Source organism: Schistocerca cancellata, chromosome 1 (assembly GCF_023864275.1).
Source record: "Schistocerca cancellata isolate TAMUIC-IGC-003103 chromosome 1, iqSchCanc2.1, whole genome shotgun sequence".
Classification (NCBI taxonomy): Eukaryota; Metazoa; Arthropoda; class Insecta; order Orthoptera; family Acrididae; genus Schistocerca; species Schistocerca cancellata.
In genome coordinates this window covers 527055967-527072672 of record NC_064626.1, presented here as the reverse complement: position 1 = coordinate 527072672, position 16706 = coordinate 527055967, and positions in this window count along the sequence as shown.

Sequence of the window (16706 nt, the reverse complement as noted above, 5' to 3'; positions counted from 1 at the left end):
AGAGGCGATGGGAGGAGGAGTAGAGCGATGGGGGTAGGGGAACCCCGGGGAAGGAGTGGGAAAAAGGAAGGAGGGAGGGAAAGAGGAGAGAAGGAAAAAACACAGGAAGTGCGATGGGAGGATCAAAGTTGATAGGAGGGGTAGATGGAGGGGAGGAAAGCATCATTAGGAAGGGGGAGCTGGCGGAAGCCACCTTGGGAGAGGGTAAGGAGGGTGGAGAGATGGAGACTGGGTGAGACGTGGGAACACAGGCGCGGCAGCGGGCAGGGGTGGGAGAGGATGGGTGAGACAAGCAGGTGAGGAGGATCGAGTTTACGGGAGGTGTAGAGGATCCGTATCTGCTAGAGGAAAAGGGGTTGGTGGGGGAACATAATTAGGTTGTACAGGATCCGCATGGCGGAGGGGAGACGGATGCGATATGCGAGGCGGAGAGCATGGCATTCAAGGATCTAAAGGGATTTATAAAAGGTAGGGGGGGCAGAGATCCAGGCCTGATGGGGGTAACAGAGGATAGGGCGGATGAGGGATTTATAGGTGTGGAGTATGGTGGAGGGGTCCAGACCCCAGGTACAGACGGAAAGGAGCTTGAAGAGATGGAGTTGGGAGCGTGCCTTGGCTTGGATTGTCCGGAGATGGGGGGTCCAGGAGAGGCGACAGTCGAGGGTGACGCCAAGGTATTTGAGGGTGGGAGAGGGGGCGATAGGATGGCCATAGATGGTTAGATAGAAATCGAGGAGGCGGAAGGAAGGGGTGGTTTTGCCTACAATGATCGCCTGGGTTTTGGAGGGATTGACCTTGAGCAACCACTGGTTGCACCAAGCGGTGAACAGGTCGTGATGGGATTGGAGAAGGTGTTGGGAACGCTGCAGGGTGGGAGCGAGGGCAAGGAAGGCGGTGTCATCGGCAAACTGGAGAAGGTGGAGGGGGCGGGGGTGACGGCAGCGGCGTGTCCGCCGTATACAAAAGGTACAGAAGGGGGGAGAAGACGGAGTCTTGAGGCACACCGGCGGAGGGAGAAAAGGTGTAGGGATCCGTGTTATGGATGGTGACGTAGGAAGAACGGTGGGAGAGAAAGAAGCCGAACAGACGAATGTAGTTAATAGGAAGGGCGAAAATTTGGAGCTTGAAGAGGAGACCGGAATGCCATACGCGGTCATAGGCACGTTCGAGGTCCAGGGAGAGGAAGATTGCGGAGCGACGGGAATTAAGCTGTTCAGAAAGGAGATGAGTGAGGTGAAGGAGAAGGTCATCGGAAGAGAAGGACGTCCGAAAGCCACACTGGGCAACGGGAAGGAAGCGATACTGGCGGAGATGCTGATGGATGAATCGGGTCAGGATGGATTCCAGGACCTTGCTGAAGACCGAGGTAAGGGTGATGGGACGGTAGGAGGAGACGGCTGATGGCGGTTTACCGGACATCAGGAACATCAGGATACGTGAGGTTCTCCACAGGTCGGGGTAGTAGCCGGTGGACAGAACTACAGTGTAGAGCCTGGCCAGGGTAGAGAGGAAAGAGACAGGAGCATCACGAACGTGGCGGTAGGTGACACGATCGTGACTAGGAGCGGTGTTGCGTTTTGTGCGGAGTGAAGCAATGAGAGTCTGTGTAGTGATAGGAGCATTGAGTTCCATTTGTGCAATGTTGTCCAAGTACTGGAAACCAGGGGCCAGGGGAGAGACAGAGGTGTCAGGTCGATCGTGGACATCCGGGAAGAGGGAGTAATCGAACTGGGGATCGTCAGGGATGGAAAAGTCATCGGAGAGGTAGGAGACAAAGCGATTGGCCTTACTAAGGGTGTCAGGGCAGGGGTGATCATCATGGAGAAGAGGATAGTAGGGGGAGGGTTTAGTTCCGGTAAGGCGACGGAATGCTGACCAGAACTTGGACGAGGTTATAGGTAGGGTAACATTTAAATGGGTGCATGTCTGTCGCCAGTCCCGGCGTTTCTTAGCCGCGAGCAAGTTTTGGGTGTGTCGCTGGAGTTGCCGGTTGCATCGTAGTGTGTCCGGGTCATGCGTGTGGAGGAAGGAACGGTAGAGACGGCAGGGTTCACGGAGGAGGAGGACGGCCTGTGGGGGTAAGGTAGGATGGTGCGGGTGGACGGCGACAGTAGGGACGTGAGCCTCCACGTCCTCAGACAAGGTCTGCTGGGGAAAGGAGGCTGCATGGCTAATGAACTGATGTTCTTCATTACGTATGTAATTCCAGACGTATTTAACTCTGGTTCTACCTGTGCTACGTGAAACGTAGTGAACTTTGTACTATTTTATCCCATTTGAAGCTCATTTATAAATGTTACTCAATAAGTTGTAAAATTAATTTTTGTTAAAAGCTATATTGGCTATACGTATGATAACTTCAGAAAATGTGTAATATACAAAATTGTTCTGCTCACGTTACTAGTGGCCCGCTTGTGGCATGCCCTACATTACGTTTACTTGTCAGCGTGACTAGTTGCCACACAGTCAGTTTCCTCACACCACACCGATGTTACTTATGTTTTAATGTTTGACTTTTGAAGAACATTATCTTATATTTTAATGTATGATTTGAGCAACTCAGCTCTTAAATCACTGTACATCTTTGATGATATGTTCTTCATGTAAGTACTATTAGTTTTACACTCGTTTACATCAATGTAAACCTTTATTAGATAAGATATTTAATCTGACATATTCATTTAGGTAAGGATACCGCCCTTCGATTGTGCCATTCCAGCACTAATCGAAGCGCTAGGTTTTCAGGTGCCAGCCAGCCAGCCAGCCAGCCGAGCAGCAGCGGTCCAGCCGAGCAGCAGCGGTCCCGGCCAGCGGCAGCGGTCCTGGCCAGCAGCAGCGGTCCAGCCGGCAGCAGCCAGCCAGCCCTCCAGGAGCAGCAGCAGCAGCGGCCCTGGCCCCGTCCACGGCAGCAGCAGCAGCAGCTGCGGCTTTCCTGCCAGCCGTCGTCGGCATCAGCGCCAGCGCCAGCAGTGTGGGACTCTGGTCTTCGTCCACCTTCATCTTCATCCGACTTCGTCTTCACCCGTCTTCGTCTTCGTCCACCACTACCACCACAGCCATAGTTTATACTTCCCCCTCCACCGCCACCACCACCTTTGCATGGTGTGCCCAGTCTCACCCCCCTCTTTCCATCCCTCCTCTTCTCACTCTCCCTTCGCCCTCGCTCTTTGTCGCCCCTTCTCCAGCTTCTTCCTCCAGCTCCTCTCCCTCTACTCCTTTCCACCCACTCACCCAACCTGTCACTGCAGCTCCAGCTAGGGTGGTGGCTCGTCGGGCCACTGCCCATGCCCAACTCTCCCCATCACCTTTGCCATCACCGCCACCTCCATCGCCATCGCCGTCGCCGTCTCCGTCGCCTTCACCGTCACCATTTCCAGCGCCAACTGCTGCGTCCACGGCAGGACCTGCCCCTCCCGTCCCTCATGTCACCACCTACCCTTCTGCCGCCGTTAAACGCCCTAGTGGCACCACCACCTCCTCCACTCCCAAAAGGGCCCCACCCCGTCCTCCTTGCCCCCCCCCCAGTATGCAATGGATGCCTCCCCGCCTGGCCTTGCTCCCTCCGCCTCCTCCTCCTCCTCGTCCTCCCACTCTTTATACAAATACCTCCTCTCCCGTCCCAATCCTTCCCTTCTTGAGGCCCGGAATCTCTCCCTCCTCCTCTGCCAACACTTCACTGGTGCCCCCATCTCTCTCCTCACTCCCAGACGGGATTCTGTTCTCATCTCCTCCCCCAGCTTAACCCTGCATACTGACATCCTCTCCTGCCTCCCCATCACCCATTTTGGACTCAACGCCTTCCTCACCCCTGCTCCTTCTCCATCTCCTACCCGCCAACCCCAAGCCCCGCATTGCCCGCCGACCCTCACTGCCATGATCACTTGGCTCAGTCCGTCGATCACGGAGCAGGATGTGTTGGTAGACCTCAAGGCACATCCCACACTGGAGGTGCGGGCGGTCCGCTGCATTTTCAACTCGGCCAGCCCCACCTGCCTTATGTGCGTTTTCTCAGAGGACGCCCCCTCCACTGACCGTCTCCTGAAGGAGGGTGCCCTCTTCTTCAAATAGCGCTATAAGGTCGACCCCTCCCGTTCCCCTCCTCAATCCCTGCACTGCCAGAGGTGTCTGCACTATAACACACACCCAACAGCCAAGTGCCATGAGGCCCTCACCTGCCCGCATTGTAGGCAAGCACATTTCCTCCGGCAGTGCCCTAACCTTCAATCCCCTCCCTCCTGCAATACCTACAATCTCCCCCATCCCACCTACTCCGAGAAGTGTAAAGCCCAACACCCCCCGACCACTCCTGAACTCATCGTCCCTGTCCATCCTCTGGACGCCGCCACCCCTCCTGGCAATTCTGTTGGTCCCCACTCCCCCACCGCTGAGGACATCATCAGGTTCCTCACCACTGTCCAACAAAACGTCCACCCTGTCCTGCACCCTCACACCCTCCAATAGGTCTCCCTCGCCACCTGTTCCATTTTCCACTTAAAAATGTATGCCACCTACTCCAACAACCTGGCCCATTTCACCTTCTCCCGTCTTGACACCCTTGTCTAATTCCCTGTCATGGCGTGACAGCACAGTATCCTTTTCAAAAACATCCGCTCCCTTCCTGCCAATACGAACCTCTTCCTGCACACCCTTGCCATCTACCACATGGATGTCTTCCTCCTCAATGAAACTTTCCTCCAACCCCAAAACACCATCCACACATCGCCCTACCTCCTTCACCACTCCGACAATCCCCTCCCGATTGTGCGTGGTGGAGTTGCCATTGGTCACCACCGCCAGATCCCAGTTCGGCTCCAACCTCTCCTTCCTGACCCCACCGAACACCTGATCCTTAGTCTCTTCTTCCCTGGTCTTACCGTCACCTGCGCCACCATCTATGTCCGCCCTAACGTCCCTATTCTCTTCGACTTCCTCTCCCACACTGACCGTACCTTCTCCTCCTAAGTGATCGCCGCCGACCTCAACATCCATTGTCGCTCCGCCACCCAGTTACGGCGGTGGCATCGGATCCACTCTTCCCTTCAAGGCGACCTCATCCCCACGCCCCAGCACACCCATCCCGAATCCAACTCCACTGCCGATGTTATCCTTTCCTCCCCTAAACTAGTTGGCTGCTTAACGGTGGATGTCCTGGGGCCTACTGGTAGCGACCATCTCCCTATCCTCCTCACCGTTTCAGACGGTCGTCACCCCGCCCCAACCCTCGTAATGCCCTCCCCCAAAGTATGTCCATGAATATTCCTGTGCCAGCTGGAATGCCTAACGGATTACCTTCACCACCCAGGTCGATAGCCACCCCTTCACCTACCACCACCCTGATGATGTAACCCATGCCGCCTCCTTTCTCCAGCAGACCTTGTCTGAGGCTGTGGAGGCCAACGTCCCTACTATCGCCGTCCACCCCCACCATTCTATCTTACCCCCACAGGCTGTCCTCCTCCTCTGTGAATCCCGCCGTCTCCACTGTGCCTTCCTCCACTCACGTGACCCGGACACACTCCGACGCCACCAGCAACTCCAGCGACACATTTTAAATTTGCTCGCGGCTAAGAAACGCCGGGACTGGCGACAGACATGCACCCAGTTAAATGCTACCCTACCTATAACCTCGTCCAACTGCTGGTCAGCCTTTCGTCGCCTTACCGGAACTAAACCCTCCCCCTACTATCCTCTTCTCCATGATGATCACCCTTTCCCTGACACCCTTAGTAAGGCCAATCACTTTGCCTCTTACCTCTCCGACGTCTTTTCCATCCCCGATGATCCCCAGTTCGATTAGTCCCTCTTCCCGGATATCTGCGATCGAACTGACACCTCTGTCCCTGCCCTCGCACCTGGATTCCAGTACTTGGACCACATTGCACACACGGAACTCAATGCCCCTATCTCATTGCTACACTCCACACGAAATGCAACACCGCTCCTGATCACGATCGTGTCACCTACTGTCACCTTAGTAAAGCTCCTGTCTCTTTCCTCTCCACCCTGGCCAGGCTCTACAATGTAGTCCTGTCCACCAGTTACTACCCCGACCTGTGGAAAACCTCCCATATCCTGATGTTCCTTAAACCTGGTAAACTGCCGTCCGCCGTCTCCTCCTACCGTCCCATCAGCCTTACCTCGGTCTTCAGCAGTGTCCTGGAATCTATCCTCACCCGACGCATCCATCAGCATCTCCGCCAGCACCGGCACCTTCCTGTTACCCAGTGTGACTTTCGGCCGTCCTCTTCCGGCGACCTTCTCCTTCACCTCACTCATCTCCTTTCCGAACACCTTAATTCCCGACGCTCTGCACTCTTCCTCTCCCTGGACCTCGAACGTGCTTACGACCACGCATGGCATTCCGGTCTCCTCTTCAAGCTCCAAACCTTCGCCCTTCTCATTAACTGCATCCGTCTGATCACCTCCTTTCTCTCCCACCGTCCTTCCTCCATCACCATCCATAACACCAATTCCTTCACCATAATTCCTTACGCTGGTGTGCCCCAAGGCTCTGTCCTCTCTCCCCTTCTGTACCTTTTATATACGGCGGACATGCCGCCGCCGTCACCCCCCCTCCACTTTCTCCAGTTTGCCGATGACACCGCCTTCCTTGCCCTCGCTCCCACCCTGCAGCGTTCCCAACACCTTCTCCAATCCCATCACGACATGTTCACTGCTTTGTGCAACCAGTGGTTGCTCAAGGTCAATCCCTCCAAAACCCAGGCGATCATTGTAGGCAAAACCACCCCTTCCTTCCGCCTCCTTGATTTCTATCTCACCATCTATGGCCGTCCAGTCGCCCTCACCCCCACCCTTAAGTACCTTGGCGTCACCCTCGACTGTCGCCTCTCCTGGACCCCCCATCTCCGGGCAATCCAAGCCAAGGCAAGCTCCCAACTTCTTCTCCTCAAGTTTCTTTCTGGCCGTACATGGGTTCTGGACACCTCCACCATCCTACACACCTATAAATCCCTCATCCGCCCTATCCTTTGTTATGCCCATCCGGCCTGGATCTCCGCCCCCCCCCCCCTACCTTTTATAAATCCCTTTAAATCCTAGAACGCCATGCTCTCCGCCTCGCATATCGCATCTGTCTCCCCTCGCCCACACGGATCCTCTACGATCTCATTCCGCTCCCCCACCTCCTCCTTTTCCTTGAAAGGATACGGATCCTGTACACCCCCTGCAAACTCGATCCTCCTCACCCGCTTGTCTCACCCATCCTCTCCCACCTCGCCCGCTGCCGCATCTGTGTTCCCACGGCCCACCCAGTCTCCATCTCTCCACCCTCCTTACCCTCTCCCAAGGTGGCTTCCGCCAGCTCCCTCTCCCTGATGATGCCCTCCTCTCCTCCATCTACCCCTCCTACCAACTTTGATCCTCCCTCCCTCTTCCTGTTTTTGCTCCTTTGGGCATCCTCCCGCCTTTCCCACCCTCTTCCCTCCCTCCTCCATTTCTCCCCACTCCTCCCCTGGGCTTCCCCTCCCCTGTCCCTCTCCTCCTCCCACCAGCCATTGGCATCTTTGTTCTCCCATCCCCCCCACCTCACCCTTCTTCCCCTCTCGGCAGGTCCCCGGACTCACACACACTAAGTGGACATTCGCGCGCCGGAGATCATCGCCAGCAGTGTCTCGTGTGTGCCGTCTTGTTTAGTGTTCAGTGTTCACCGCCACACTCCATCGTTCACTTGTGCCATCGCTATCTTCAGTGTTAGTGCGTCGTGACAACAGTTTGTAGTGTGGATTATCGTCGAGTGTGAACGGCTCCGTGTTTGTCTTTATGTGTCTACTGTTTTATTACCCACCGTTATGTCACATCTGTGTATTCTTTCTGTTGTTAATTTACCTACTCTATGGCTGAAGAGCGGCGTAACATGCTGCTGACAGCCTGCCTGTTTGTACAGGTTTGAAAATAACAATAAAGAAAAAAAAAGAAAAAAATTAGGTAATTACCATACCTTCTGATAAAGTCACCCTTAGAGGTGACGAAACCTGGTCAAGGTATATAGAAAATCAATGCAACCAGTTGGCAGATTTTTACATATTTTTCAAATTTGTGTATACGGTTGTTGCAAACGTCAGCTATTTTGGAAGATGAAGGAAGGTAAGAGGTTACCCTCCATCGCTAACGGAGTAATTAGAAGCGGAGTTTAGACGTGGATAGAATAGTGATACAGAAGGGAACCAGCTGTGTTTTTCCCAGACTAACTACCGCAGTGGTTGCTTTGACTGCAGTAGGGAAACTATACGGCTGGGTCGGTATTTGGACCCAACTTCTCCCATATGAGTACAGTTTCTTAACCTTTGTGAAAGAAAATCTTCGGAAGAATGTATAGAGACATTACTGGCACTTACCCATAACTGACGTCAGAGATAAAAAGATACTAAATATTCAGTATCTCACGAATAGGATATTGACTTGCAACAAGGAGTCATGTCACAATGACAGTGACAGCAAAAGCTCTGTCCCCATTATGGCCATTAATATAATAGCGAAACGTCAGATTTCAGAAGATCATGAAATGTACAAATTGTTGCAATACTTGCAGAGAAAGTTTTCGTCGCATTTATGGTCGTTGTTTGATGCATGATTTTCCATTCCCTTATTTCTAAAACGCAATGGTGAGAGATACCGCCGGCCGGGGTAGCCGAGCGGTTCTCGGCCCTACAGTCTGGAACCGCGCGACCGCTACGGTCACAGGTTCGAATCCTGCCTCGGGCATGGATGTGTGTGATGTCCTTAGGTTGGTTAGGTTTAAGTAGTTCTAAGTTCTAGGGGACTGATGACCTCAGAAGTTAAGTCCCATAGTGCTCAGAGCCATTTGAACAATTTTTTTTTTTTTTGAGAGGTACCTTAACGTCAAATTCTGACACTAATGAATCTTGTTTCAGCGTTGCAGGGCTAAACAATGATTGCTGACATTTTCTTGTTGCAGCCCGTAAACGACTTGGTGGTGGAGGTGCGCATAGAGGAGAAGGCGCCACTGCGGCTGGTGGATGTGGCCAAGCTGCAGGAGAGCAACGAGGTGCTAGACTGGCCGGGCAATGCCAGTAAGTCGTCAACAGTTGAGCTAAATGTATCAGGCAAATGAGAGGTTCACTCTGTGCGAGATGTTAAAAGATATCGACACAGTACTTTTAATTTATGAAATCTTGTTTTTGAGCAGTGTTTGTAGTGACTATACTTAAAAAGGCATTTACAAGTGAAGAATGGTCACGTTCTTAGTGGCCTAGTTGTTTCATGAAGCTATCCGACCATTTACAGCCAACAAGATGTGATGTCGTATAACAAGTAAACATAGCATCTTGTTCGGAGCGGACATGGATTATAGGTCACTCTTCAAAATACTGAGACACAAAGAACAAAGAGGCTGTGGAAAACAAAACTTTAATTAAGATATTTGAATTGCACTCGGCTGTGTGTGGAGGCTGGAATTTGATGATGAGAGACTGCATAGGAGTATATCAAGTGTCATACGCCGTGATGGAAATAAAAATCCTGCAGACTGCATAGGAGTATATCAAGTGTCATACGCCGTGATGGGAATAAAAATGCTGCAAGTGACGTTTGATTGTTGACGCCAATGTAAACTCAAGTCGCAATATGGACTAGTACATCATTTACATATGTCTGATTACCTTTCTTCGCCAACAGTTGCATTTCCAACGAAGACAATAGTGGCTATTGCCGAAAGCCCTGATTTTCTTATGGAGTTAAAGCGACAAGTGCACCTGGAACATTTATCGCAACATTCATTAACAGTTGTGGTTTCAGTAAACGTATCTTCCCATAGGGAATATATCAGTGGAAAATAACATTAAGCGCAAAATGATACGTTCCACGTCATTTAGGTAAAGAAAGTGTTCAAATAATCTAGGGGAAATTTAAGTAGCCAGCCATTGAGTTCTTACTCAGAAATACTACCGCCAACATGCACACTTGTATGTATGTATGTATGTATGTATTGAACTGGGGACCTAGAAACGACGGAGAGGCTTCGTCCCCGCCATATCCCACAGTGGTACACAAACTCACAACAGGCTACCGCAGTCTACTCACCCCACCGCCGCCCCACACCGAACCCAGGGTTATTTGTGCGGTTCGGCCCCTAGTGGACAACCCCCCCCCCTGCCACCGGGGCGTCTCATTCCAGACATGTGTAACCCCAATGTTTGCGTCGTAGAGTATTTACTGTGTGCGCGTACGTGGTGACAGTGTTTGTGCAGCAATCGCCGACATAGTGTAACTGAGGCGGAATAAGGGGAACCAGCCCGCATTTGCCGACGCGGATTGAAAGCCCCCTTAAAAAACCATCCACAGGCTGGCCGGCAAACCAGAGCTCGACACTAATCCGCCAGGCGTTAGACCGCGCGGCTAGCCATGCGGGCACATTCAAACTTACTTGCCTGCAAGCCATGCTCACGCGAAAGAAGGAAAACAATCCGTATCTATGTCTTACAACTACAAGATGATCCACTTCCCATTGTTCCACCTCCAGTTGAACAAATCACGAAATGAAAACTCTAAACATGCTCCCGCTGTACGATCGTATGAGACACCGATCTTTCCAGTCATTTCGTCTTTCGGTTTCAGCCTCTAGCGTGCGCTACGCTTACCAAATCTACATTGTGTTAAAAACTGCAAAGGACTGAAATGCGATAGGGGAAACCGATTGTGTTAGTCATCGATTAACATCTAATGCCTGTAGCGATTTTATCCTGACCAAACATGTGCTTTCTGAGCGTCAGTAGTTTTGCGCAGATGGAGTCTGCAAATTAGCTGTTCCACTTACTTCAGTACAGTGGTGGGCTCATCGCTAACTTTGCAATTCCTTTCTGTACGTCTCTGAATTGGTACAGAGAAGGGAGTTGAAATTGTTCAAAACTACTTTTTTAAGGTCTTATACAAGCCACTTCCTCGCTGCTGAAATTTCTTTATTATGACCACCAAGATGACGACCATAATGGTAAAAGTGCGCAATGATCAGTGATGAAATACTTTTCTACTCCAATATTTAGAAATTTCGAGTGGTGGCAAAACGTTTAGTCATCAGTCATTGATCACTAACGAGAGCCTTCGCCATTAAAAAATCAAACAATTTAGCAGTTAGCAAGCAACACAGGAATATGGTTGTTGCCAGGCTGTTTGATTTTGCTGCTTCAGCAAATATGTCAGCACTGAAGTATCTTTTTCCATTCAATAATGATAAAATGTTCAATTTCTCCAGCACTTCACTCCACAAGAGACAACATCGTTCACATTAATCTACATTTTGAAACAGCCAGTAAAAATAATATAACATAGTCAAGTCCGAATGCAGTAGAGCACTTACGTGGATCAAACATAGATTGTGGGAGAAGAAAAACGGCATTTCTGATTCCAAATTCGATACTAGAATGTTAACATTACCATATAGACACGGCAGTGGTACAACAGCCAGCCTATGTAACTACAACGACATTGCCGGGTAATTATAGTTCTTAGGCACAAGAGGAATGCGCAGTGTTTTGTCGCATTACGACACAGACAAGTTTACAGCTGGTCTTCGTTACAGGTTTACCGTGCAACTTTGAGTCCACCCACGGCTTTTCTCGCGCTCTGGACCACCGCGCTGCAAACTAAGGGCTGTACAGCTGCCACGAGAACACATGTCCACACTTTCAGAAGGCATTCCTTACACATAGTGGCAGAAACTATGTTCTTTGGACGTGGGTACTTACACTGAATATTTCCATGTTAAAGCTCTGTTTCTACAACCACTACAACCATTCTACGCAAGAGTCTTCGAAAACACACAGGAAAGGAACTTATGAGCAGTGTGAAACAGAAATGTTCAAAATACGAGGGTTGGAACTTAAATAGTGGCAACTATTTATTCACAACCTATAAAATGAGTTTCATGTTTGCATTTGTTGCTGTCCTTCAAAGGCCGGCCGCAGTGTCCGATCAGTTCTAGGCGCTTCAGTCTGGAACCGAGCGACCACTACGGTCGCAGGTTCGAATCCTGCCTCGGGCAGAGATGTGTGTGATGCCCTTAGGTTAGCTAGTTTTAAGTAGTTCTAAGTTCTAGGGGACTGATGACCTCAGATGTTAAGTCCCATAGTGCTCGAAGCCATTTGAACCATTCTTCAAAGTAGTCACCAGTGTTGTGTAGAACCTGTTGCCGGCGATGTGGAAGGCGTAGTATATCGTTAAAAGAGCCTGTCCTGTTGATGGTGCGAATGTCTTACCGGCTGACAAAGGCAATGCTACAGTTGTTGTCTCCCATAAGGACTACACTGATAAGATGCAGAGCCTGCTAAATGACGATTCCTGCCGGAAGGCCAGCGTTGACCCTACGAAGAAGGTGGAGAACAAGACGAGGTCGCTTCTCAAGGACGCAGAATTACCGGAGGGTGACGCTAAGAAATTGTTACCCCAAGATCCGGTACCGTCTAGACTATACGGACTCCCGAAGGTTCACAAAGAGGGGGTACCATTACGCCCCATTATCAGCAACATCAGGGCACCTACAAGTTTGTTGGCCAAATACCTGACGGGAATATTAAGTCCTTATGTGGGTAAATGCCCTCATCACATCCGTAATTCCGTGGATATTGTTAAACGCCTTGATAGCTTCAGGTTGTATGAGTCAGATATCATGGTGAGTTTTGACGTCGTTTCCTTGTTTACAAGGGTACCCATGCGAGAGTCACTAGAATTGATTAGTCAGAAGTTTGACGAGAAGATCACTGAACTTTTTAGGCATGTCTTGACTTCCACGTATTTTCTTTTTAATCGAGAATAAGACGAACAAACGGAGGGAGTCGCCATGGGGAGCCCACTATCACCGGTGGTAGCGAATTTGTACATGGAGAACTCCGAGGAGGAAGCCCAGTGGTCATCCGAATGGAAACCTACTTGCTTTTTCCGTTACGTGGACGACATGTTCGTCATCTGGCCACATGGTATGGATAAACTCCTTGACTTCCTTACACATCTAAACTCCATAGACCCCAACACCAAATTCACTATGGAGACCGAAACGGAGGGTAAATTGCCTTTCCTTGACGTCTTGGTCAAGAGAATGGCTGACGGCACCCTAGGTCATGGGGTGTATCGGAAGACAACGCACACTGTTCTGTATTTGCACGCAGACAGCTGTCACCTCCCTTCACAGAGGAATGGGGTACTTAAAACTCTAGTACATAGAGCGCGCACTATCTCTGACGCAGTGAGTCTACCACAGGAATTGGAACATCTGAGAACTGTATTTCGAAAAAATGTGTACTCAGAGTGGCAAATTCAACGTGCGCTCCGCCCAACCACTACAGCACAACCTGTGGAGATGGGTGACATCACGAGGGAGGAGGTAGGTACTGCGTTTATTCCATATACAGGCGCACTCTCGGGGAAAATCGCCCGCATTTTGAAGAAACACCGGGTCGCAACTGTGTTTTGTCCTCAGAATAAAACTCGTGCACTGGTGGGGAGCGCCAAAGATGACCTCGGTTTGAGGAAGGCCGGCGTGTACCAGATTCTGTGTCATTGTGGCAAATCGTATATTGGTCAGACAATGTGTACCGTCAAGGATCGATGCCGTGAACACCAGAGGCACATTCGACTGATATATCCGAGCAAGTCGGCGGTAGCCAGCCGTGGTGGCGGAGCGGTTCTAGGCGCTACAGTGTGGAACTGCGCGACCGCTACGGTCGCAGGTTCGAATCCTGCCTCGGGCATGGATGTGTGTGATGTCCTTAGGTTAGTTAGGTTTAAGTAGTTCTAAGTTCTAGGGGACCTCAGAAGTTAAGTCCCATAGTGCTCAGAGCCATTTGAACCAAGTCGGCGGTCGCTGAACATTGTTTGTCGGAAAATCACGCTGTGGAGTATGAACGCACGAGGATTCTGGTACAGACGTCGAGATACTGGGACAGAGCTGTTAGAGAGGCCATTGAAATTCGCACCAATGACGACCTCATAAACCGTGACTGTGGCTATAATCTTAGCACGGCTTGGAAACCAGCGATTGGGTTAATCAAGAGTAAATCGAGCAAACGTATAGTTGTGACGACCACGGCGGACAGAGCCATCACTCCGACGTCATCTCAGACGCTGTAGCAAACTGTTCCACCGCACGACCGTGGCGCGGGGCGCAGACAGCGGAAGTAGTGCCGCGGGAGGAGGGTATTCAAATCGGCCGCCACCGCGAGAGAACCCAGTTCCCTCTGAGCGGCCATATCGTACGGATTTCCGTGCCGGCACGTTCACAGGAACTCAGTCCGTCAGTTTACCTGATGATGGCGACATATATGATCGCCGAAATATTGTGCCCGTTGGAGACTGTAGACCGGCAGTACACCCGTGGATATTTTGATTATCAAATAAGCCGATAGAAACCCAAGAATCACCCATTATTACTGTTTAATTTTGGAGCATCGCCTCCGAACAGCTTTCCGCAAGAAGCGGCGACACTTTCTGCGCAACCCACCCATGATTTAGCACGACAATGCGCAGGCTCATACAGCGCAATCTGTGGCTCCTCTGTTTAGTCGATGAAACTGTTTAGTACTGTACCATCCACCATACTCCCCGGACGGGGATTTGATGCTGTAGATCAAGGAACCACTTCAAGGCATTCGCTTCAGAACTGTTCCAGAGATTCGACGGGCAGTAGACCGCTCCATTCGCGCCATCAACAGAACAGTCTCTGTTAACGGTATACTACGCCTTCCACATCGCTGGCAACGTGTTCTACACAATGCTGGTGACTACTTTGAAGGACAGTAACAGATGCAAACATGTAACCCTTCTGTATCGATTGTGAATAAATAGTTACCACTATTTAAGTTCCAACCCTCGTAGTTTGTTGGCTGTGTTTGGCTCCAATGTAAAAAGCTGTAATTCTAAGTTTCATTGTCAGTGTTTATTGTTCTAACTGAACCAAAGACTGTTGACACGTGCCTCACTTCATTGCATTTGTTGAAATACGACTAACATCATTGTTTGTTTTGACGCGCGACTAATTCCATTGCTCTGCTTGCATTAAGAACATAGCATAAACTGTTTTGTGTTCATCACGGTTTTGGTTTCGGATACAGTGCAATGGAAGTGTACTCAAATTCGGAGTTGTTAGATGCTCATTTGCTGTACAGATTAACAGATGGTAAAGCCTGTGAGACTCGATGTTTTTACCGGGAACGTTTTCCAGAATGACGATACCTCGAAAAGAATATGTTTGAAGCAACTGGTCGTTTTAGGGAGCATAGGACGTTTCAGCCGACTAGTCGCGACTGGAGGAGGCCTACGACGCCGAAGACGCTGCAGCTGAAGGAGGAACTCATTCGTGCAATTGACGACAGAAATAATGTCAGCGTAACACGATTAGCTAAAACGCATCTTATTGAACACATGACCGGCGGGATTTCTCCATGAGAAATTGTTCAATCGATAACATGTACGCTTGTGATGGCACTGTCAGCATACGATCCACCGGTACACTGCTGCTAATGTTTCAAACACTTGAATCCTCGCCTTACTGAAAAAGTACTGTTCACGGATGAAACTTCGTTTCATTGTGACGAGACCGTAAGTTTTAATTATCATCACATATGGACTGTCGACACCCTCACGAAATTGTGCAGTCACGTCATCCATAAGTATTTTCTGTCAGCATTAGGGCCGGCAATGTTGACAACTTTTTGTCAGACCATGTTGCTCCTTGCACCTTCAACAGGGAAACTTACCACGCTTTCTTAGATAATATTCTTCCTGTTCTGCTAGAACATCTGCTTTTACGAGCGTGACTGAAAATGTATTCGTGTACGATGGGTGTACTCCCCATTTCAGTGTTATTATTCGTAGGATTCTAAATAACGCATTCCGCCACAGATTAACAGGTAGAAGTGGACCAATTCCTTGGCCTCCAGGATCTCCGGACCCAGATGCACTAGAACTTTATTTGTGGCGGCATTTGTAAGCTACTGTGTACGGAACCGCGGCACAAGATCTAAAATGTCTTCCTGCGCATATTGTGGAAACCCGTGAAACAATACTGATTAGATAGTTAGGGATTCACAGCGACGGTGGGTTGAACCTTGTTTTCTTGCTAACGGAAAACATGTTGAACATTTCATTAAGGAAAGTGTTTCACACTGTACTGATAAGTGCTTCTCCTGCGTGTTGAAGTGTTTCAGAAACTGAGCTCTAACTTGTAAATAAAGCACATTCCCATTTAACATTTTTTCTTCCTCCAAGTGTGAGGAAAAAGTGGTTCAAACGGCTTTGAACACTATGGGACTTAACATCTGAGGTCATCAGTCTCCTATAACTTAGAACTACTTAAACGTAAGTAACCTAAGGACATCACACACATCCATTTCCGAGGCAGGATTCGAACCTGCGGCCGGCCAGTGTGGCCGAGCGGCTCTAGGAGCTTCAGTCTGGAACTGCGCGACCGCTACCGTCGCAGGTTCGAATCCTGCCTCGGGCAAAAAATGGTTCAAATGGCTCTGAGCACTATGGGACTCAACTGCTGAGGTCATTAGTCCCCTAGAACTTAGAACTAGTTAAACCTAACTAACCTAAGGACATCACAAACGTCCATGCCCGAGGCAGGATTCGAACCTGAGACCATAGCGGTCTTGCGGTTCCAGACTGCAGCGCCTTTAACCGCACGGCCACTTCGACCGGCATGCCCCGGGCATGGATGTGTGTGATGTCCTTAGGTT